Raw genomic sequence first — 25644 nt, forward strand, 5'->3', positions numbered from 1 at the left:
CAGAGCAGCTGGTGGCCCTTTCTTCATTATCTTTGGAATCTTGACCCTGAACTTGTGGGTCACAGAGGTCAAAGTGTTAAAGAAAATGATAATATCTGGAGAAGCCTTAAAAAAAAGTATTATGAAAATGAAAGTGTATGTCTGGGAGACCTTCAAGATGGTGGAGGAGTGGAGCCTGAACCAAGATGGAGGAGTAGAAGGATGTGATCTCACTCCCTCTTGCGAGAACACCAGAATCACAACTAGCTGCTGGACAATCATCAACAGGAAGACACTGGAACTCACAAAAAAAGATACCCCACGTCCAAAGACAAAGGAGAAGCCACAATGAGACGGTAAGAGGGGTGCAATCACAGCAAAATCAAATCCCATAACTGCTGGGTGGGTGACTCACAGACTGGAGAACACTTATACCACAGAAGTCCACCCACTGGAGTGAAGGTTCTGAGCCCCATGTCAGGCTTCCCAACCTGGGGTCTGGCAACAGGAGGAGGAATTCCCAGAGAATCAGACTTTGAAGGCTAGTGGGATTTGATTGCAGGACTTCGACAGGACTGGGGGAAACAGAGACTCCACTCTTCGAGGGCACACACAAAGTACTGTACGCATCGGGACCCAGGGGAAGGAGCAGTGAACCCAGGGGAGACTGAACCAGACCTACCTTCTAGTGTTGGAAGGTCTCCTGCAGAGGTGGGGGATGGCTGTGGCCCACCGTGGGGACAAGGGCACTGGGAGCAGAAGTTCTGGGAAGTACTCCTTGGTGTGAGCTCTCCCAGAGTCTGCCATTAGCCCCACCAAAGAGCCCAGGTAGGCTCCAGTGTTGGGTTGGCTCAGGCCAAACAACCAACAGGAAGGGAACCCAGCCCCACCCATCAACAGTCAAGTGGATTAAAGTTTTATGGAGCTCTGCCCACCAGAGCAACAGTCAGCTCTACCCACCACCAGTCCCTCCCATCAAGCCTCTTAGATAGCCTCATCCAACAGAGGGCAGACAGCAGAGACAAGAAGAACTACAATCCTGCAGCCTGTGGAACAAAAACCACATTCACAGAAAGATAGACAAGATGAAAAGGTAGAGGGCTATGTACCAGGTGAAGGAACAAGATAAAACCTCAGAAAAACAACTAAATGAAGTGGAGATAGGCAATCTTCCAGAAAAAGAATTCAGAATAATGATAGTGAAGATGATCCAGGACCTCGGAAAAACAATGGAGGCAAAGATCGAGAAGATGCAAGAAATGTTTAACAAAGACCTAGAAGAATTAAAGAACAAACAAACAGAGATGACCAATACAATAACTGAAATGAAAACTACACTAGAAGGAATCAATAGCAGAATAACTGAGGCAGAAGAATGGATAAGTGATCTGGAAGACAGAATGGTGGAATTCACTGCTGTGGAACAGAATAAAGAAAAAAGAATGAAAAGAAATGAAGACAGTCTAAGAGACCTCTGGGACAACATTAAACACCACAACATTCACATTATAGGGTTCCCAGAAGGAGAAGAGAGAGAGAAAGGACCCAAGAAAATATTCGAAGAGATTACAGTTGAAAACTTCCCTAACATGGGAAAGGAAATAGCCACCCAAGTCCAGGAAGTGCAGCGAGTCCCATACAGGATAAACCCAAGGAGAAACATGCCAAGACACATAGTAATCAAATTGGCAAAAATTAAAGACAAAGAAAAATTATTGAAAGCAGCAAGGGGAAAATGACAAATAACATACAAGGGAACTCCCATAAGGTTAACAGCTGATTTCTCAGCAGAAATTCTACAAGCCAGAAGGGAGTGGCATGATATATTTAAAGTGATGAAAAGGAAGAACCTACAACCAAGATTACTCTACCCGGCAAGGATCTCATTCAGATTCGATGGAGAAATCAAACGCTTTACAGACAAGCAAAAGCTAAGAGAATTCAGCACCACCAAACAAGTTCTACAACAAATGCTAAAGGAACTTCTCTAAGTGGGAAACACAGGAGAAGAAAAAGACCTACAATAACAAACCCAAAACAATTGAGAAAATGGTAATAGGAACATACATATCGATAACTATCTTAAATGTAAATGGATTAAATGCTCCAACGAAAAGACATAGACTAGCTGAATGGATACAGAAACAAGACCCATATATATGCTGTCTACAAGAGAGCCACTTCAGACCTAGGGACACATATAGACTGAAAGTGAGGGGATGGAAAAAGATATTCCATGCAAGTGGAAATCAAAAGAAAGCTGGAGTAGCAATACTCATATCAGATAAAATAGACTTTAAAATAAAGACTATTACAAGAGACAAAGAAGGACACTACATAATGATCAAGGGATCAATCCAAGAAGAAGATATAACAACTGTAAATATTTATGCACCCAACACAGGAGCACCTCAATACATAAGGCAAATGCTAACAGCCGTAAAAGGGGAAATTGACAGTAACACAATAATAGTGGGGGACTTTAAAACCCCACTTTCACCAATGGACAGATCATCCAAAATGAAAATAAATAAGAAAACACAAGCTTTAAGTGATACATTAAACAAGATGGACTTAATTGATATTTATAGGACATTCCATACAAAAACAACAGAATACACTTTCTTCTCAAGTGCTCATGGAGCATTCTCCAGAATAGATCACATCTTGGGTCACAAATCAAGCCTTGGTAAATTTAAGAAAATTGAAATCGTATCAAGTGTCTTTTCCGACCACAACGCTATGAGATTAGAAATGAATTACAGGGGAAAAAACATAAAAAACACCAACACATGGAGGCTAAACACTACGTTACTAAATAACCAAGAGATCACTGAAGAAATCAAAGAGGAAATCAAAAAATACCTAGAAACAAATGACAATGAAAACACAATGACCCAAAACCTTGGGATGCAGCAAAAGCAGTTCTAAGAGGGAAGTGCATAGCAATACAATCCTACATTAAGAAACAAGAAACATCTCAAATAAACAACCTAACATTACACCTAAAGCAATTAGAGAAAGTAGAACAAAAAACCGCCCAAAGTTAGCAGAAGGAAAGAAATCATAAAGATCAGATCAGAAATAAATGAAAAAGAGATGAAGGAAACGATAGCAAAGATCAATGAAACTAAAAGCTGGTTCTTTGAGAAGATAAACAAAATTGATAAACCATTAGCCAGACTCATCAAGAAAAAAAAGGGAGAAGACTCAAATCAATAGAATTAGAAATGAAAAAGGAGAAGTAACAACTGACACTGCAGAAGTACAAAGGATCATGAGAGATTACTACAAGCAACTATATGCCAATAAAATGGACAACCTGGAAGAAATGGACACAGTCTTAGAAAAGCACAACTTTCCGAGACTGAACCAGGAACAAATAGAAAATATAAACAGACCAATCACAAGCACTGGAATTGAGACTGTGATTAAAAATCTTCCAACAAACAAAAGTCCAGGACCAGATGGCTTCACAGGCGAATTCTTTCAAATATTTAGAGAAGAGCTAACACCTATCCTTCTCAAACTCTTCCAAAATATAGCAGAGGGAGGAACACTCCCTAACTCATTCTATGAGACCACCATCACCCTGATACCAAAACCTGACAAAGATGTCACAAAGAAAGAAAACTACAGGCCAATATCACTGATGAACATAGATGCAAAAATCCTCAACAAAATATCAGCAAACAGAATCCAACAATACATTAAAAGGATCATACAACATGATCAAGTGGGGTTTATCCCAGGAATGCAAGGATTCTTCAATATATGCAAATCAATCAGTGTGATACACCATGTTAATAAATTGAAAGATAAAAACCATATGAACATCTCAATAGATGCAGAAAAAGCTTTTGACAAAATTCAACGCCCATTTATGATAAGAATCCTCCAGAAAGTAGGCATAGAGGGAACTTACCTCAACATAATAAAGGACATATATGACAAACCCACAGCCAACATCGTTCTCAGTGAAAAACTGAAAGCATCTCCTCTAAGATCAGGAACAAGACAAGGTTGTCCACTCTCACCACTATTATTCAACATAGTTTTGGAAGTTTTAGCCACAGCAATCAGAGAAGAAAAAGAAATAATAGGAATAAAAATTGGAAAAGAAGAAGTAAAACTGTCACTGTTTGCAGATCACATGATACCGTACATAGAGAATCCTAAAGATGCTAACAGAAAACTACTAGAGCTAATCAATGAATTTGGTAAAGTAGCAGGATACAAAATTAATGCACAGAAATCTCTTGCATTCCTATACACTTATGATGAAAAATCTGAAAGAGAAATTAAGGAAACACTCCCATTTACCATTGCAACAAAAAGAATAAAATAACTAGGAATAAACCTACCTAAGGAGACAAAAGACCTGTATGCACAAGACTATAAGACACTGATGATAGAAATTAAAGATGATACAAACAGATGGAGAGATATACCATGTTCTTGGATTGGAAGAATCAATATTGTGAAAATGACTATACTACCCAAAGCAATCTACAGATTCAGTGCAATCCCTATCAATCTACCAATTGCAATTTTTATGGAATTAGAACAAAAAATCTTAAAATTTGTATGGAGACACAAAAGACCCTGAATAGCCAAAGCAGTCTTGAGGGAAAAAAACGGAGCTGGAGGAATCAGACTCCCTGACTTCAGGCTATACTACAAAGCTACAGTAATCAAGACAATATAGTACTGGCACAAAAACAGAAACATAGATCAATGGAACAAGATAGAAAACCCAGAGGTAAACCCACGCACCTATGGTCAACTAATTTATGACAAAGGAGGCAAGGATATACAATGGAGAAAAGACAGCCTCTTCAATAAGTGGTGCTGGGAAAACTGGACAGCTGCATGTAAAAGAATGAAATGAGAACACTCCCTAACACCATACACAAAAATAAACTCAAAATGGATTAGAGACCTAAATGTAAGGCCAGACACTATCAAACTCTTAGAGGAAAACATAGACAGAACACTCTTTGACACAAATCACAGCAAGATCCTTTTTGACTCACCTCTTAGAGAAATGGAAATAAAAACAAAAATAAACAAATGGGACCTAATGAAACTTAAAAGCTTTTGCACAGCAAAGGAAACCATAACAAGATGAAAAGACAACCCTCAGAATAGGAGAACATATTTGCAAATGAAGCAACTGACAAAGGATTAATCTCCAATATTTACAAGCAGCTCATGCAGCTCAATATCAAAAAACAAACAACCCAATCCAAAAATGGGCAGAAGACCTAAATAGACATTTCTCCAAAGAAGATATACAGATTGCCAACAAACACATGAAAGGATGCTGAACGTCACTAATCATCAGAGAAATGCAAATCAAAACTACAATGAGGTATCACCTCACACTGGTCAGAATGACCATCATCAAAAAATCTACAAACAATAAATGCTGGAGAGGGTGTGGAGAAAAGGGAACCCTCTTGCACTGTTGGTGGGAATGTAAATTGATACAGCCACTATGGAGAACAGTATGGAGATTCCTTAAAAAACTAAAAATAGAACTATCATAGGGCCCAGCAATCCCACTACTGGGCATATACCGTGAGAAAACCATAATTCAAGAAGAGTCATGTACCACAGTGTTCATTGCAGCTCTATTTACAATAGCCAGGACATGGAAGAAACCTAAGTGTCTGTCAACAGATAAATGGATAAAGAAGATGTGGCATAGATATACAATGGAATATTACTCAGCCATAAAAAAAAGAAATTGAGTTATTTGTAGTGAGGTGGATGGACCTAGAGTCTTTCATACAGAGTGAAGTAAGTCAGAAAGAGAAAAACAAGTACCATATGCCAGCACATAGATATGGATCTAAAAAAAAAAAAATTGTCTTGAAGAACCTAGGGGCAGGACAGGAATTAAGACTCAGACGTAGAGAATGGACTTGAGGAAACGGGGAGGGGGAACGGTAAGCTGGGACGAATTGAGAGAGTGGCATGGACATATACACACTACCAAATGTAAAATAGATAGCTAGTGGGAAACAGCCGCATAGCACAGGGAGATCAGCTAGGTGCTTTGTGACCACCTAGTGGGGTGGGATAGGGAGGGTAGGAGAGAGACGCAAGAGGGAGGGGATATGGGGTTATATGTATGCGTATAGCTGATTCACTTTGTTTTAAAGCAGAAACTAACATACTATTGTAGAGCAATTATACTCCAATAAAGATGTTAAAAAAAAAAGAAAAAAGAGTGTATGTCTATCTTTTGTCAAGGGAACAGCTGGGGGCTGGGTGCCAACCACAGCGGGGTGACTTCAGCTCTGTGGTGACAGGGCGAGGCCTCTCGGCAGTCCTGACAACAAACTGGGAATTAAACCCACTTGAATGATGTGACCAAATTAAAAGGGATAAGAGAATGTGATGAAGTATCATTAAAAGCAAATAATGAGATTGATGTTAATATACTCAAACACTTTGTGCTGACTTTGGGCTTTGCAGCACGAGGCTCTCAGTTTTGCTGTGTTGTCAGTAGGAAATGATTCTTAAATTAATCCAAGCGACAGAATCATCTGGAGGGACTTTAATAAAAAAAAAATACACGTTCAGGACCCCGTCTCAGATCTGAATCAGAATTCCTGCAGCCACAGCACAATTTTCTGTTTTTACTGAGATCTGTGGATTGAATTCTGGGAACAAGAGCATAGTTTGAGAGTCACACTTTCTTTATAGCCTTTTGAAAATGGATGTGAATGACTTTGGGCTTGTCTCTTCATAGGAATGAATACTAAGTAAGGTGTGATTTTAGGGATTCTCACCTCCCTTTTATAAATAGAGAACTGAAGCTCAGAGAGGTTTACTACTTGCCTTAAGGTTGCACAGCTTGTTGGGGGCTGAATCAGGACCTGAACTCAAGCCTTCCAGGCTGTCCAGCCCAGGGATCTTTCACTAGACCTGTGTGTGATTCCCTCTCTAAGCTCTGGAGCACCCCAGGGTGCTAAAGTGAACTCACATGGGCCCTGCAGGGTGTTTAAAATTTTCAATTTTCTAGGGAAACACAGTGATGCTCTGTATCTATCAGACAGTGTGTGAACTAGTAGCTTGAGAGACTTTGGTTCCCATGTTGGGCCATGCCACATTCCTTTAATGACATACCTTTGTAGAGCTGGGGTTTTGGAAACCCCAGAATAAAAACAATTATGGCATGAAAAGAATAAAATGGCATGCTAAGAATAAAAACAACTATGGCATGAAAATCAGTAGGAAACAGGACTTGAGGGTGGGCCATGTCCACTCTGAGTCCAAGGATTGAGAAGTTGTGCTGAGCCCAACAGGGGCCCACACCCACTAGTAAATGGCTATTTTGGAATGAAAAACAAATGTTATTTTTCCTTTCAATTAGTGTATTATTGTTTTAAACAGCTACTAACTTCCCAGGACACGAATGCTTATAACTTAATTACTTAATAAGTGGAACTATTAACTATTTCTTTTGGCACAGGGACACTGTGTAAAATTACTGAGACACTAAGGACACCAAGAATAAGGAAAGTTAAAGAACTAGATCCCACTGTCTTCCCGTTATCACACAGTGAATTTTGACTTGGACCATTCCAAAGCTTTGGTTTCCTGAGTTTTGAAAAAAACTGGTATCTTCTCTTCTTTTGGTGTCATTGGTCTTGCCATTTACTTCAGACTCCTTGCTTTCAGAAGAATCTTTTTATGAAGGAGTTTCAAATGATGGTAGTTTTTGTTTCAGCAGCAAAACCATACATTTCTCTTGAAATGAGGTTATATTCAGGGCTGTCTTATGGAGGAGTAGGGTGCTGATGATAGGAATGGAACAAGGCAGTTCATCCATCCAAAATACCAACCCTACTGCCTGTCGTTCTACCACCACAATCCCATTCCTTTGGGTTCTGTAGACAGTATGGGTTTCTAGAAACCACCATCAAAATGCAGGAGTTTCTTGGCAGGCTCGTTTTGTTCAAACTTATTTGTTACTGAAGAGTCAGCATGTGGTTACCTGATCCTGGAGGCGGAAGACGTTGGGAGGATGAGGATGAGGATGGACGCACATGTTGCTGATGGAGCCACATCCTGAGCTAATTCAGATTTTGCCGAGATAATCCACTGCACTTTTTGGTCATTTTGTTTAATTGGTAAAAACAACCCCTTCCATCTGCCTTAGTGTTTTACCTTTCTGGAAGCTTTTTTCTTCTTTTCTTTCTTTCTTTTCTTTTCTTTTCTTTCTTTTTTTTTTTTTTTTGCCTAATCTCATTTGGTTCTCCCTACAACCCTGGGAGGTAGGAAGTCAGAATTATGATTCCCAATTTTAACAGATGAGGAAGCTGACACCAAAACAGGCGAGATGCCTTGAGCAGTAGAGGAAAGAGAAGGAATAGGAGCCAGACTTCTGGCTCTTGGTTCAATGCGCTTTCCCTCTGCCACATTTTCCAGGTTTGAGGACATTTCATGATGAGTGTCGTCAGCACCATCAGGAAGAGTGAAGAGGCCAGAGGACGTCGTGGTGCCTCTCCTCTCAGTGTCACGGCTCCGTGCTGCAGGTACCCTCAGGGTCCTTGGTTCAATGGCCCTCGGTCCTTGGTTCAGCGCGCATCTTACCCTGTTCCTTCTGCCTCTGCTACAGCCGCTGCTGCTTTTCCCTCATCACCTACTGCGCTCCCAGCACTCAGGGTCTTCTTTTTAGGTTTCTTCAGTGCAATCTTGAGATGTGATCACCAGCACAGAATTCAGCTCTCTGGGCCATTGTATTTCCCCAAACGTGAATTCAAACCCTTTCTGTGTGGTCTCCATCCATGACGTGTAAAAGTGACTTGCAGCCTGTTGTCGGTCTGAGAACTATGGGTCCTTCTTCCAGTTCTGAAAGCCCTCTCCCCATTCGTGCACCATACAGGTGTGACGCCTAGGCAGGGGCAGACTTGTTTTGTTGCAGGGGAGAGGACTGCATTATGGAAATGTTTTCGCAACTGCGGGGCAGGGAGGACAATAAAGCCAATCCCACAGAGAGGAAGCATGCAGGGCGCTTCCAGGTCTCAAATGGAGTGAATCATCTGCCAGGGCTGTGGTTAGTGTTCAGTCTGAACGAGGCCCGCACAGCTGGGACACTCGGTACTTTTGATCTGGCCTTTCAAGCTTGGGTGATGCCAGGAAATTACATTTAATGGACTGAAGGCTGCAGTATAGAAAATGAGAAGGGATTGCTATAAAAACGCTAGAGACCATTTCACCACCCCTCCCCCTACACCTGTTGTTCCTCTGGGGTCCGTGAGTCTCAGCTCTGCAAGGGGGAGCCTGAGACTGGCGGGCTGGGAGCCCCAGGGACACGCGGCCCCAGCTGGATCTGCTCGTGGTTAGAGACCTTCCCCAGAGCCCCAGCCCACTCTGACTGTTTCAGATCACCACGACACATGCCACTGAGTCATCCCCACACGGCCAGTCATTCGGCACAGGAAGCCAGGCACCTGCACTTCTTTGCGGTGAAAATAACTAACTGGGGGGAAGTGTTGAGCCAGCCTCATCAGAGTTCAATTGATGAACTTCATACTCATGGCCACACCCAAGCCTTGAGGGCTGTGGATGTATAAATAACCCCAGAAGTGACACTGCAAGGCTAGGTTTACCTCTTCACAATAGAACTGGAGAGTTCATTTCAATAAAAGAGGAGGGAGGGAAAGCCACCCCACACTCACTGGGTGCCCACACCTGTCAGATGGGCCTGAAGAAGCGCTTCCTTCCTTCCTCTCATTCTTCCCATTGGAACCGGGCGGCGGGTGGACTTTCCACATGGCTGACAGCATTGGGAGCAGGTGCAAAAGCAGAAGCGCGTAGAAAACAGCTGATTTGGCTGCAGAGATTAGAAATTCTTGCTCGCTTCCTATTTCCATATGACTGTATGTCATCAGGCACTGACATGTTTTCAGGACAAAATCCCCCTCTTGTGATAGAAGGGGTGACACTAAGTTGTTCCACATCACCAGGGCGGTGGTTCATGCAGAGGCGGTTTGTTCACTGCAGAAGGAATTCTAGGACTCAACTGCATTTGATCTTAAGTAATCCTTTGACACGGAGGAAGCAAGTATCAATCAATCTCCTAACACTCCGATGGGAACACCGAATCTTAGAATCTCACAAAGCAGGTCAGTGAGAGGTGGATTTGGAGCTGGAGGCAATGCATTCATAACCGGCACCAAGGCTAAATTACGTGGCCAAGGTGTTCAACTAGAACATGACACCGGAAGTGGTAGAGAGGCTAAGGAGAAGAAAACCACTTGTTATATGAGATGTCGATATTCTTTTTGCCTAGAGTAGTCAAAAGTAGAGACATTAGATGAAAGCTAGAGCCCTTGGGGCAATTCTTATCTTGGTGTTTTAGTCTGAGGGATGTAATTCCGATGGCCTGTTTTCAATTATTTCTACGGTTATTTAAATCTTTAAATGAAGGCATGCTTGATTGTTCTCTTAGCTTCATCATTTACCCTTCTTTACAAAATTATTTGGCAAATAGCTAATACTAAGGAAGTCACAAATCTACTCCCTATCAGTTTTTCTGTTGAAGGTCTCTTTCCCTTTCATGTGCAGGGCCAGATCTGCTCAGGGCAGATGTGATGAAGATCTTTACTGTTTGCCAATACTGTTTTAGGGTACCGGGAAAACTGAATGGAGCTTTTTACCTTCATCATATTCTAGGGGCTTATATTGGACAAAAAAACTAAAAGATACATTAAAAAGGCACTATTGTAGGTACTGAAATGATTCAATATCCCATGAGGCACCTGGCCCTTTCTACAGAACCAACATGGAAATGACTTTCATATGAAAAAAATATTGGACTGATGAACTCTGTCATTTCCTCTTCCTGAGCGTCAGTTTCTGCTTCAGCATCTGTTAAGGTAACACCAGCTGCTGTTACAGGTAAAGCCCCCAAGTCCCAGTGGCTTAACACAGTAAAGGGGTCCTGTTTGTGTCGAGGTAGACTGGGTGATCTCCTTGCTCAGCTCACCGGATTTCCACCTGATCTTTCAGTGATCAAGGATATTTCCCTATTATAACGCGGTCCTGTCCTCCTTGTCATTGAGTTGGTGGATGAGAAAAGAGTTGAAGATTATGTGGGAAGTACTTTCGAATAGGCAGGTGTCACATCTGTTCATATTTCCTTGGCCAGAACTGAAACACAAGGCTATACCTAATTGCACATGAGGCTGGTTAATGCATTCTAGTTTTGTGCCGAGAAGACAAAACAGATTTCATGAACAACTGGTTAGTTCTCACACCACCTTTAAAAATGAGACCTTGGAGTAGATGAACTCTTAAGTTCTTTTTGCTGATCTAAATTCAACCACCGCAAGATTCTAAGATCCTTGCCCTTCATGGACTCATACCCCTGTGTGTGAATTTATCCATATATGTCATCCCAAAGATGAAATATATCCTTAGTGATGTGAAAGATGACCAGTACCTGACGGGTGAAATTTGATGAGAACACTTCCATCAAGATAGTTCAGTGAGTCCAGACATATCAATGACCAGTAAAATATTTTTTTAAAAATTTAGAAAAAAAAAATAGGCTGTCATGATGGAGTTACTGGGACCATAAACAGGTAGAAAATTGGATCAAATATGTGAAACAACTCTTTGCAGGCACTGGAGAACAGACTACAGAAATTGGAAACAAGTAAGGTGAACCAATATCCCTGGATTTCTGCCTAGTGACACTTCCTAGGCCAGTGTGAGGAGGGGTTGCAAGCAGAGATCAGTGGTGTTGACAGAGATCAGGGCTCAGAGGGGTGGAGGTGCTAGGGTTAGTGGCACACAATACCAGAGGGGCAGCAGCTGTGCGGAGAAAGCCTGCCTGGATCCACATTGGTTTTCCCGCGGTTCTTTTGCTGATTACTAAACCAAATGTACAAAATATGAAATTCCATGACTCCAGGCAAGAAGGACTGGGCAGATGTAAGGTGAATAATCCCTAGAGCTTACATGGGGCTAGGAGATGTTCAGGTTCCAACCAGCCAAAGGAGACCCTCCTCTTTGCATATCTGGGGCATTCAATAGAGGCACTGAACGTGTCCTGCCTCGGTGGTAGGACGTGAATGGCCCTGAAGTAAGTGCACCTGAATGTGTATTTTCAGTTGTTGAGTGTGGGATTCTATGTATTTTAATTAGATTATTTGTTGTTTGTATTGTTCAAATTTTCAGTGTCTCTACTGATATTCATGACTCCTTATTCTTTTAGGTACTAAAGAGGTGTGTTATACGCTTCAGCTGGGATTGTGGATTTATCTTTTTATTTGCCTTTAGTTCTGTGAATTTTTAAGATTGATATATTTTGAAGTTATATTATTAGATGCATTCAAATTTAGGCTTGTTTTAGCTTCTTGTTGGACTGATCTTATTATCCTAATGAAATATACCCTTTTATCTCTGCTGTTATTAGTATGATCAGAACAGCTTTCTTTTTATTAGTGTTTGCATCCTGTATATTTTTCTGTTTACTTTTTTTTTTAAATTTATTTATTTATTAATTTATTTTTGGGTGTGTTGGGTCTTCGTTTCTGTGCGAGGGCTTTCTCTAGTTGCGGCGAGCGGGGGCCACTCTTCATTGCGGTGCGCGGGCCTCTCACTGTCGTGGTCTCTCTTGTTGCGGAGCACAGGCTCCAGACGCGCAGGCTCAGCAGTTGTGGCGCACGGGCCTAGTTGCTCCGCGGCATGTGGGATCTTCCCGGACCAGGGCTCGAACCCGTGTCCCCTGCATTGGCAGGCAGATTCTCAACCACTGTGCCACCAGGGAAGCCCTCTGTTTACTTTTAAACTTTGTGTATCCTTATATTTAAAGTATGTCTCTTGTAGGTAGTATACATACATATATACATGTATACTTATATATTCACTTATATATATTTTTACTTATACATACATATATTGTTTTGTAAATTCAGTCCGACAATCTTTGTCTTTTACTTATAGTCTATTAATATTTAATAACATTATTAGTTATTTAGCTGTAAATCTTTTCTTTTATTAAATGAATTTCTGTGGCATCGGAGCCAATACATATGTTTGGATTTATGTATTAAAGCATTTAGTTTAACCTAACGAATATAGGAGAATAACCTTAAAAAGAGAAAACAATAGTAGTTACATTTTTTAGGCAAGTTGTGAAATGAGATACACTATTATTAGGTGGCGTTTTATTCTGGATAATTGATGGGAGATCATATTCCCCAGTGAGCGTACATCCTTTGCTTTGAAGGCTGCTTAATGCCCCCATCATCCCTTGAGTTCCTCCCACTCTCCTCCAGGCAGGGGGAGGTACCTCATCTTGTGTTCCCACCTTCATACCTCTCCAATTCTTGCATCGTATTGAATCTGCTCATTTACATATCTTGGGAGAATATGAGCTTCCTGGCAGGTATCATGCCCTATGGACTATTACATCTCATAAACAGCTCTTAATATTGATAATTTTTGTTGAATAAATGATGCAGGCATGATAGGTTTTAGATTAACCCCAATGGCATGAGTTTAGACGTGAGGAGTGTTAGAGGTTGGCTAAGGCCAGGAGTGGCCATACAAGGTCCAAGATGGTCCTGAAAGTTCCATTCTTCAAAGGGGTCTAAAGGGCTTTGGGTGAAGCCAAGGATGGGGCTGCTCCCTTTGGTTGACCTAAGCTCACAAATGGGCCCTAGAATCAAATCAGTCTCTTCTTTTGAGATGACAGACAATTCGTTTGGGAAAAAATTTTTCAGGAGGCTTTCCCATTATTTATCAATTTTAGTGTCTATGAATAACTTTGAATACAGAATTGCATGTGCAAATCCTTGTGTCTGCTATCGAATAATTGACTGATCTGTCACTCACAGCCTCTGAATGAGGGGTCCTGGCTAATTGCACCCGCAATTAGGCAACCGTGGGGACAGTTGTTCTCTTTCCGTTTAATTGCCTGGGCGAAAATGGAGCACCCCCTTTACAAACCGGGCCTATTATCTCATTGTGAGCCTTTGCAAATATAAGATGACCCCAGAAACAGATGGAGAAAATGTATAGTTTTATTTGCTGCTCACCAATTAATGCCAGTAATATAGCCAACATTCCTGCACTTTTCATTCCAATAAGTGTATTGGAATCAGCCAACACCCCCATAACGTACTTACCACTTCAACGTCTAGTTTTGCGATTTTATTATAACACATATATCCCAAATGGTTCTGATTCCTAAAATGTTTCCAAGTTTGTATTGTACTCGTCAGAGAACCTACTGAACGTGATTATTGTAGTTCTGTTGCTTTTGGAGGGGAATATAAGACCCCAATGGGAAGATTTTGTTCTTTGAGTAATTGACTTCATACTATTTGTAGTTTCTGACTCGGAGTTGTAAAAGTCTACTCCACCGATTATGTAAAATTACTTCTTTTAACAAAAGTACTATGTTAAAATTCAGTGGGACGTTTGGGAGATTTTGCCTATACTTACTGAGTTTTTGTTTTTGATTTTTTGGTCATATTTGCTAGGTAGTTGATGCAGAGATGTGCTGCTCAAATGCCCTTTGGAGAACAGGAATGCTTCCCACTGCAATGAGTGTAGCTGGCTGGTAGCCTCCGGCTGTTAGTTTCCGGAAGATCTGCCTCAGTTTTCCAGCCACGGTTCTGCTGATGCCCAAGTGAAGTGGTGGAGGAAGGGTCTATCCATTTCTGCTCAACATGACTTTCCGAAGGCGATCCTTGCCCTGGACCTCCCTGGGGAGACTTGGCCTTGCCCTTTGTCATTGCAATCTGTCAGCTCCTCTGCCCAATCCTGCTTCCTCCCATTTCTTTCTTAAAAGATGTTTCTCCCCAGTAAACCTTTTGTGCTTTCAATTCCATCCCAGCATCTGCTTCCTGGAGACTCCGGTCTGCAACCACCATCAAGTAAAGATGAATTAGGAATAGCTCAGAGGATGTTTATATTATTGGATCCAAGGCTTAGCTCCAAAAACAGCTTTCAAGGAAATCTATTTTGCTGTGCAGTTGTATAAGAATTGCTTCTTTTCAATTTCTTTGTTTTCTTTCTTTTTTCTCTCCACCAATATCAAGAGATTAGATATATAAAATAATTTAGAGCAAAATAATAGAATGCCTTTCATAAGTGTAGAACCTACATTTCAAAGGATTTATTTTTATTTAAATAATAAATATAAATGTTAATTAATTGATTGTTAAGATTTTTATTATTTATGGAGACCAACTCTTCCAAATATTTCTAAGTGAAATAGAAATTAGCTCTAAAGAGGTGTTAAAAATTGGAAGAGATGTTTTACCTTTGTATCATTACATCACCAAAGCAACATGGCTTTCATTTTATATTTACAATTTATTTGTCTTTCAATAAAATTCTTTGGGATACCTTTTCATATTAACTTTTATTACAGTGGTGGAGAGCATTATCTGATAAAAATTCTACTTCCTGCCTTACAAAATCTACATTATAAATTGTATCCTCTTTCTACCTTAACAATTGGGCTTCGTGTTTCCAAACTTCCGACAAATCTTTAATTAATATTAACATTTGGGATCTGAGAATAAGAAACTGAAATTCTTGGGAATTCTAGGGAATCCCTGAAATCATGAGCTTGGCTGTATTTCTCATGTTTTATATATGTATTTTAAATTATGAATGATTTTTATTGTAAGAAGGTTATAATAATAACAATGAATAAACAATGAATGGTTATTATAATAGGGTTATAATAAATAATGAATGATTTTTATTGTAATAAGATTATACTAAAACTCAGAAGATTTCTGTAAGCAAAATTTATCATAATAAATGTATGGTTTATTATTATGAACTAATGCATTATGGTAAGATTACATCTTTTGATAACATGTAAAAGTGATCTTTTCCTGATATAGAGATATTTGATAACAGGAAACATTAAAAGAAGAGAACTTTAATATAAAATATATACCGAATAAAAATCATTTCAAAATGGAAAGACATTATCCCAAATATCTAAGTTTCCATTTTAAAAATAACACCTGAAGCATCAATTGCCTCATGTGATACTCTCGATCTTTGTTTTGTAACAAATATTCCAGACGTAGACAATTTCCTTACATTTTGTCTTGAGTTGGTCTAATTATTCTTTGTCCAAAAGCACCTTCAATTTGGGCATTACCACATATGTCACTGGTTTTTCTTTTTTAACAATGAAAATGAAAAACAAAAAAAAAAGAAGATATTTTGTCTACTTGCCCTGATTTTGGTGTTGCTGTTGAAATCACTATCACTTATGCTAATTCAAAAATTTTTTTTTGCTAATTCAAATTTTACATCAGTTTCTGATCTCATGTAGTAATCCACAGCACTGTCATTTTCTCTTTGCATTTCTTCTGTTAAAATATTTACAGAGAACTGTAGTCTATAGCAAATACTCAAACACTAGAAAACACTAGAGAATATTATTGGGTATGTTTGAATAATGTAACATTTAGCTCTCTTAGCCTGGTTCACAGCACCAGAGAATCACATGTCAATATTCCCAATTTAAGTATTTATTTTTCTTCCCAAACTTGCTATTTCTTGGAACACTCATAAGATTTGTGTAAAGCATACCCTGTTCTATACATGTATTAATATTTATTTTATTTGCAGTAATGGTGCACCCTTAGCAGCACACAGGGCCAGAACACACATGGCAACGGCCCCAAGCAACACAGACTGATTAAATCACGACATCTCTCTGCTTCTTGCTCTGCTCCCAGTTTCCAGTCACTTTGATCTTAACCCTGGACTCCACACGTAACATTTCCTGCTCTTGCTTTTGACTTGAGTCAGTGGCTTCCATTGAACTAATAAGGTCTTGCCTGTTAACTCTATTTCTTGTAGGAAAATTATAATTATTCCCGTTTTCCTCGTGTGTTCACGATTGACTTTTCTTAGGATTTGGGATTCAGAAGAACATAAATTTCCTGAGAAAAGCAGGGAAGAAATTCTCACCTAAAAACACTGGTTGTTATCTTTGGTTGAATAATGAAATTTGCTGGGCATTTCACTAGAAGAAGACTGGGCTTTTCTCCCTCTGGGATCTCTGGTCAGGGAAGGAGCTACCGTGAACAGTGGAGATGTCTATGAACAAGTGCAATGGTCTTTGTATCTCCCGGAGCCCTCGGCTGGACTTGTTGCACAATCACAGTTAATGCTGTGTCAGGGATGCCAAATCAGTTAGGGGTGGAATTCCTGTTCAGATATATTTTTACATACTTTGGGTCTTGATGTTTTTTAATCATTCTGAAGCTGAATGTTATGGAAAGTTTATGACAGATAAATGTCATTTTACACATTAAGATAGCATTCTTCTCTCATAAACTGGTAAACATATACAGAGGAGAGGAGGAAAGTATTCGTTTTAAAGTGTCTTGTTTGCTTATTAATATGAAGTCATTTTTGTCAATATACTGTAATTATATGAGTCACTTGTGTGGGTTGGTAGAATATGTATTGATTTGATTAAATTACTCCAAATATGATAAGCTAATTTGCCATATATTTTATTATAGTGATGTAGTATTTGGAGGTGATGATATGTTTGTGAACATGAAGAAAGGACATTTTTTTTTTGCTTGAAACTGGTAATTTGCTCCTCACTCAGATGCCATAAATACTGGTTTTGGCAAGGGGGAAATCATGGCATTTATCTCTGAGCTAAACTGTGAGTCGAATTTTAGACCAGGAAGCCTTTTTATATAGTTGCAAGTTATAGCCTAACTGGTTACTTATATTAGTCCTCCCCAGCTATAACCTCCCTCAATGATGGCAAACCACAGTGCAATGGCCAGTCTCTGGACCAGGGCTGGGAGGAGGTGACCTGGTTTCAGCACCAGAACTACTCAACTTCGTGACTCTGAGCACGCCACCTTGCCCCTCCTGGACCTGCTTCTGATGTTTGGATGTGTCAGGTCATTCCAGTTCAGAAATCTTGTAATTTTCTGATCTGAATTATATCCTTGAGCAAACATTAGATTCTCTGGACAATAAACTTTGGCGATCCCAAGCCTAATCCCTTATGATGTTTAAGATGTTACAAGAGAAATAAAGAGATAGACTACACCAGTGCTGGACGAGGCTGGCTTAGGGTCACTTTTAATTGGAGGCACATTCACATAAATTATTGATCAGACATTTACAAGTAGGTTTGCTAAACAACTTGTAAACACCGTCTAGCCTGTCAGTTTGCACCTTGTTTTTCTAGATCCTGGGGATCCTCATAAACATGGAAACCCCTGGAACAGACACCTGCAGCGGCTTCCTCTCAGCCTTGGCTGTTTCCTGAGGCAGAGGAGCAGTGGCTTGTTTCTTGGCAGGAGTTAATGCCTCCCGCCCTTTCCTATTCTGCCCTCCAGACAGTGATGTTCTTTGTAATGGGGTGTGAGCCAGGGCAGGGAGGGGCGGTCGACTCTGGTCCGTGGATGCCGTCAGCCTCTGGGGTCCACAGGGGAAGACTCAAAATAGAACAACAAATGCTTTTTTCCAAAAGTCCATTTGATTCATGCCCAAAACAGTTACACATGAATTTTTTTTTTATTTTTTATAAAAGATTATCTCTGAAATACAATAGCTTCTAAGTGATTATATAGAATCACTAATCTATCCATCCATTCATTCACTTGCTGAGTATTTATTGAGCAGCTGCTAAGTAGCAGAGTCTCTGTGTAGGGATGGCAATAGAAGTTCACAAGAGAGACCGGGCCCTGTGGTGGTGGATAATTTTATATGTCAATGTGGCTGGGTCATCTGACCTAGATATTGAGCAAACACCAATCTAGATGTGGCTGAGAAGGTTTCTTTAGATGAGGTTAACATTTAAATCAGTAAACTTTGAGGAAAGCAGATTACCCTCCATTATGTGGGTGGGCCTCATCCAATCAGTTGAAGGCCTTAAGAGAAGAAGAGTGATTTCCCTGGAAGAAGAGGGAATTCTGCCTTCAGACTGCAATGTCAACTCCAGGCTGTAACATAACTCTTCCCTGGATCTCTAGCCAGGATATATATGTCAACCTGGGCTCTGAGTGTTATCAATAACTGGTCCTCCTCAATAATAATAAAAATAGCACTTTTAATAAATAACTAATGTTAATTGAAGACTTATGCCCTGCCAAGCATGCTCTGGGAGCTCTACAAGTATTGGCTCATTTAGTCCTATGAGGTATAGGAATTGGACTCATTGCCTTTTAATGGGTGAGGAAACCAAGGTATACAGGTGTAAAGTAATCTCTCCAACTAGTCAACGGCTGAGTCGGGGTTAAAACGCAGGCTGTCTCTCCGGCTGCAGAGCTGGTACCTGGAACTATGCACCATGTGCCCTCCGCCTCCAATTCTCCTGCTAACCCTGCAGCCATGTGACCCCTTGGGTCCTGTCCCTTGTCACATCCACTTCTTCGTTTGATTCCTGCAAGGATCCCGTGGGATAGGAAGCCCTGCTGGTTCATTCCTTAGCTCACGAGTGAAGATACGGAGACACAGAGAATTTGTGCAGCCGGTGCCAGGTCTTAGGGCCACTGGTCACTGTAGTTCCTTTGTCTCCTGACCAGGCTGGTATAGTTTCCACTGCCCTGTGCCTTTCTCTCCAAGGCTTGCTGTGTCCACTGAGGTTGGGAAATGGGCAATTTTCTCAGCAGCTCAGACTTCAGGCCCTGGGACCACGTGAAGGAGGTAAAATTGCAGCCAGTGGAGTGGACATACTTTTAAAAGTCCTCTTGTCTCCTTGCATCTTCTGAGGCTGTACCTGCTGGATATCCCTTTTGGAGTATTTAATTTCTTCTCTCCGTTGGCACTGTTTCCCTTGGTTTGTGGGTTCAGCTTAAATCCATCCTTCTAGAACATTCCCCGACAGCCCCTCTCTCTTTTCTTTCCTTCTGCATCAGATTGTCTTGGCCATACACGCCATTTGATAATTAACCATTGGCGCAATCCGCATGTGCCTTGATTCTTTCAAAACCTCAGGTGTTGTGAGTCCCTTCTTTCTCCAAGAAGCCTCTCCAGGTTTCGGCCCCCTGGTTGAGCCCAGAGCCTGGCACACGGGAGGCATAGAGTTTGTGTTTGCTGATTTGATGTGATTTAATATAATTGAAAACGCAGGCCAAATTTGGAAATGACAAATCAGCTCAGAATACTCCAAAGCAAGGCAGGTCAGGAAGCCCACGGGGCCTGGTTCCCGCCCTCCCCACTGTGGGAACGCCTCCAGGCCCCTGCTGTGCCATCCTGCAATTCTTGTCCAAAGCACAATAGGACTTTTAGTGGGTGTAATCATGACCCTGCGATTCAGAGCTTCAGCTTGAACACAAGTAATGTCCTCAATTCAGCTCACCACCAGGGAGCATTTCCTAGGGACAGCTCGGAGCTTGTTTTATAACACCTACCTTAATTTGGGCGCTTTTAAAGTCGACCCTGCAGGGCGGCCTGAGCTCACAGCACCTCTCTCTGTCCAGGCTGCTTAAAGAGGCCCCTGAATTTCTTTTGCAGCAGTTGTAGAAAAGGGCAAAATCAAGGTCATTGCTACATAAATTAGGAAGTAGGTAGGGGAGGAAGGATTGAAGGGTGTACGCCGATGGCAGGGCACATGAGAAAATGACACACAGGGGATAGTCCCTAAGCACCTGTCTTGGGAAAGTTGGATGGGGCGTGTAGAACCACAGAAAGAGAATCAAGGAAAAAAGGAGCCACAACATCACACAACCACATGCAGCGGGGCAGCCCTGAGACCCCAGTGCCCTCATCCTAGAAATTTTAGAACTTAGGTCAGTGAATTCTTAACCTGACCATGGTTCTGGATGCCATCAAAGCCAAGGCCTTTATTGGAGAAAAGGGACGGAAACACAGAAGCACAGAGAATGGACGGGTCCCTTCCTGACTGGGGCCAGCACGGGAATCCCTTCCCCACTCCCCTCCCAGCCTGGACTCCTCCCACTGCCCCCAAAAAGAGGCCCGCCCGGGGTTGTTGTTTGGCATCAAATGAGCCAATTCTGAGTGCAGACTGAGCAAGACATTTGTAGCTTCAGCCGTCAATGACCTGAAGCCACGCGGGGAGGGGGAATAATGATACTGCACTCTAAGTAGCAACCTACAATTGTATGGATTTTACGTTGGCATTAAAAAGCACTTCTGAATGTACTGAGTGTTTCTCTTACACATTATGTCATTTAATGCCCACAGAATCTTCGGAAAACGATAGTGTTACTATTTCCATTTTGCAGCCAGGTAGGGTTGAAAGCCGGACTGCCACCTGGGTGTCCTGAGCTCCCAGGTCACTGGCTTTGTCCCCATGCATGCCTCCCACACAGCACTGGGCTTTGTTGAAGCACTGCTCTCCTCCTCCACGTGCTCGGATCCCCCCATCTCTCGGTCAGGTGACCATCCACCCCGTCCTTCACGTGCATCAGCTGTTTGGAGTCCAGTTCATTGAAACTGTCAGGCATCCCTGTCTGTGATACATCAAGGACCAAGTGGGAAGGTGAGTGGGAGCCACAGAGGGGAATCCAGGGGTCCTCTCCTTCTGGGAGTAAATGGTCCACATGACTAATTGGAAAATTGATTCCAAGGGGGCAGACAGTGGGGAGAAGCAGCACACGTTTCTGTCCTCGATGAATAGGCAGGGCTGGAACCGAGGTGGAGGAGGGATGGAGTAAAGTCAAGCATCCAGAGAACGGAACAGTGAGTGATGTGTGGGGCTGGCGATGGCTCCGTGGGTTCCTGACCTGCCTGCTCCTTTCCTGTTGATTCATGGGAAGGGAATGGCTGGGGCTTGCGCTCTGTCATTGAACATGAACTGCAAAAATCACGAGTGACATCAAGGGGCCGAGAGGTTCCTTGACTCACCAGGTTCTTTGGAGACTTTTCTCTTCTCTTGCTCTTTCCTCTGCCCCTTGCCCCCTCCTCCCCTGTTCATCCTCTTTCAGTCTTCGTAATAGAGCCCAGACACTCTGCAATGTCCGGTCCCCTCGACCTCCAGCTTGGGGTAAAGATGCTCTTCTGCGCTTCCTTGCAACTGCCCACTTACCCTCTTCCTGACCAATATCTTGTCAGCTAGATAGGCAGGGCACAGCGGGGTCAAGCAAGTTAACAAAACAGAACAAAGCAAAGCACCCCTGGCGGTGGCCTCGTACAGAACCGAGTGCACATTCTGGTTCTTTTGCTGATTAAAGCCGAGACTGCGGGGAACTTAATCATTTAGCCGAATTTCCTGCCTCGTGGGATTCTTGGGTGCAAAGTGTCCGCCCACAGCTCCACGAATAGGTCTCTTCCCACAAGGACAGTCTCTTGTTTGACTGCGTCTGCAGCATCATGACGTCATTTTTGTTTTTTGTTTTTTGAATTTTTGAATTTTATTTTATTTATTTTTTATACAGCAGGTTCTCATTAGCTATCCATTTTATACATATTAGTGTATATATGTCAATCCCAATCTCCCGATTCTTCACACCACCACCCTTCTGGGTGCATCCAGACTGTGACCTAAGCCAGCATCTGAACTGGGCTTAAGTCTCTGTGGGAACGTCTCAGAGCCTCTATGTCTGGTGTGCCAGCTGATGGCCGAGTGCTGCAGTGTTACATATAACACGTGATGCTGCCCTAAGAGCCTGGTGAAGAACAGCGTCTGCAACATCGCGGCCCTTGACGCCTCACCTGCCCGCCGTCCTGTCTGCGCTGCAGTTGTGGCCAGACGGACACTTGGCCGGAGCCTCCGCGTCTGTGAAGTGAGGGAGTTGGGGGGCCCTTCCAGCTCAAGGATGCTATGATTCTCTCTCACACCAGCGGGAGGGCAGAGATACAGTCCCCGCTGGCCGTATCCATATTTCAGGCCCAAGGGCCATCTCCTCGTGCAGATGAAGCATTGTTGAAACGCATGCTGGCTCCAAGCAGCTGTGTGGCCAGACCTGCAGTGAGGGTTAGAGCTATCGGGTCCAGGGCCGGCCCTGCGGCCTGGAGGGGAGGGTGGATGGCAGAGCGAGAACTAGACCAGGCCCCCGGCCTCCTGGCCAGGGCTTATCAGAGGCACCCAGCAGCACCCGCTTTGCTGGCCCGTGTCTCAGGACGTCTCTGGGCTGAGCCGGCGCACCCAGGGCCCCCGAATCCAGGTCTGGATTCCTCGTAGCTGCCAAGTCTTCTGTGCAGGGAAGGGCATAGGATGGGCTCAAGGGCAGCTTACCTCCCTGGGAGACAGTTTTGAAAAAGCTCAGCTGACCAGGAAGAGGCCCCTGTAATGTTTTCAGGGTTGACATCAGTAAAATAATACTCACCACCGGCCCCATATTTCACCAACAGGTGAAATATGCTTTTTTTCTGAATCCCAAATGCTTTTTTTTCTGAAAATGATGCTTCTGCTTATTGCCTTTCGTGGGGCCACCTGCTCAGCACTTGGGACCCACTGGACACCCCCCATCATTCTCTCATTTGCTCACGTCTTGCAAAGCCCGTTCTTCCAGGGCCCTGTTCTGGATGATGAAGTTGATGAAATGAACCCTAAATGCTTTCTTCTGGTCATGGCCACTCAGAATGTCCTCACTGGCCTCTTGTACATTATCACCTGACTTCATTCAATTCAATAGACAAGCATTTACTGAATGCTTCCCAAGGACACGGCGCTTACTCAATACCACAGTTTTTGGTGTAGGTTCCTTCGGTGTTGCCTTGGACTTGGTTCTACAGCAGGAGTCTAAGTTCCCTGAGGGCAGACGCGTCCCCTTGTGTCCATATCCCAAAGTACCCAGCCATTAGGGGGTCTTATTAAAAATTTATTGCAGTGTTTTTAAAAAAATAAGAATAACAACAAAATAATTGCTGAACTAAATAAAATGCCAGCAGTGATGTAGAAATGATGAAAACTTTTACCTAAGGACAAGAACTTTTATTTCTAGTGGGTAAAGGACATAATAGCCACAGCTGCCATTGCATGTGACACACGGCCATTACCTCTGGTGATGTTAATGGTCCTTCTAGGTACATATTATTATCCTATTTTAAAGATGAGGAACCGGAGTCCTGCTCAGAGTAACAAATGTAGTAAGTTGTGATGTGATTTAAGGTGTGGGTCTACGTAGGTCTTTTAGACTCCAGAGCTGTGATCTTTTTGTTAAGTTATGTTGCTTATTCTGTTCATTCACTGTGTTCATCTACAGGTCAGATTTAATGTAAAAGGTCACTGTACAGATGTTTCTGGCGCCTGCATTATGAGAGGACATAAACAAGCCCAAGAGAGATTAGATAGATCTTATTCTCATGGGTAGGATACACAATCACAGAATATGATTAAGTACCAAATAAGAGGCACAGAGGATGTGTGTGTTGTCTCAGAGAGTTTTGTTGAACATTTGTGTTTCTTTATAAAGCTAGTGGCACAGCTAGAAATTGGGGCCAGGAACGTTTTTGAGAGCTGGATTTTAGTTCCCTCTGTCTTGCTGGCAATTTTGACCTCCTGATCCTATAGTTCTTTTTCTCTGAAATAGGAGCATTATAAATGGCCCACCCCAACTCAGCCTGATTATTTTAATGTGAGCTGAAAGAACCAAGTGTTCTTGAGAAAGCATCAGGAGCAAATGGCTCCTGCGTTGGGAGTGGAGGGGTGTCGATGCTTCAGGTATCTTCAGGGTGAGCTGATCTGGGATGATAAAAAGACAGTATCCCATTCGACTTGCAGCTCTTCCTTAACTCTAACAGAAAGGCAAGAGAACATTAATGATTAGGGCATCCCCGTTTAGTAAATGAAATACCTGCCTCCAAGACCTCTACACATCAAAACCTTGGGAGTCGGAGGAGGTCACACACCTGCACATACTAATGAGAGTCTTTATCCCCAGGAGACCAGTGAGGTCTGCAAAGGGAATTTATCGTGGCTATCCTTTGCTTTGACAAAGGAGCCTCCTTTGTCACTATGCCTTCCTTCTGTCTGTGTCTATCATTAAAGTAGTGTAGGGGCAAGGTTGGAGAGAAGACCCTTCCGCTGACAGCTTCCTGGAAATCTAAGAGGCTCAGCTGTTCCATGGACAGAAATGAATTCGGCACGTGGCACACAGCTGGATGCGTATTCTTCACCACTGGGAGAAACTGCCAATCCAGGCAGGTTCTGAATCCTTCTAGATTCAGAATGGTGGTGGCTGTTTTGATAGCATGTCCTTCGTTAGTATAAAGACTTCATCTGGGTTTTTGAAAATCGTAGTGCGTGTTCCCTGTAGCTGGTGGGAGGAGGTGGCCCTGAAGTAGATTCCATCAGGGATGTTCCTGAAACTTCCTGTGCTCTCGTTCATTAGGATGAAGGTGATGGACGGGGGCCTGTGACTGGGGTGGCGTGCCTGCAGGCTTAACGGGAGAATCCAGCACCTCTAAACATGTTGCCAAAAGAACGTAAGCCACTGAAAACAAGCTGAGCTTCTCAAACAAGGAGTAGGTGGTTTTCGTCTGCTGAGAGGCTGGGATGTGGCACCTCCGTCTGCCTAGCACTGTTAGAGGGTGTCTGGCCAAAGCCACCTAGCCCATTTTTGCAGTTCTGATAGCATTTGCCATATAGAAATTTTCTTATGCTATTGTGTATGGAGTTCCTATCATTTTAAAATAGCAAAGATTTTCAGTTGGGGAGATGGAGGTGTCAAGGAGTAAGTGGACAGATGCTGTGACTCAAACTTTTTGTTT

Source organism: Balaenoptera ricei, chromosome 13 (assembly GCF_028023285.1).
Source record: "Balaenoptera ricei isolate mBalRic1 chromosome 13, mBalRic1.hap2, whole genome shotgun sequence".
In the NCBI taxonomy this organism is placed as follows: Eukaryota; Metazoa; Chordata; class Mammalia; order Artiodactyla; family Balaenopteridae; genus Balaenoptera; species Balaenoptera ricei.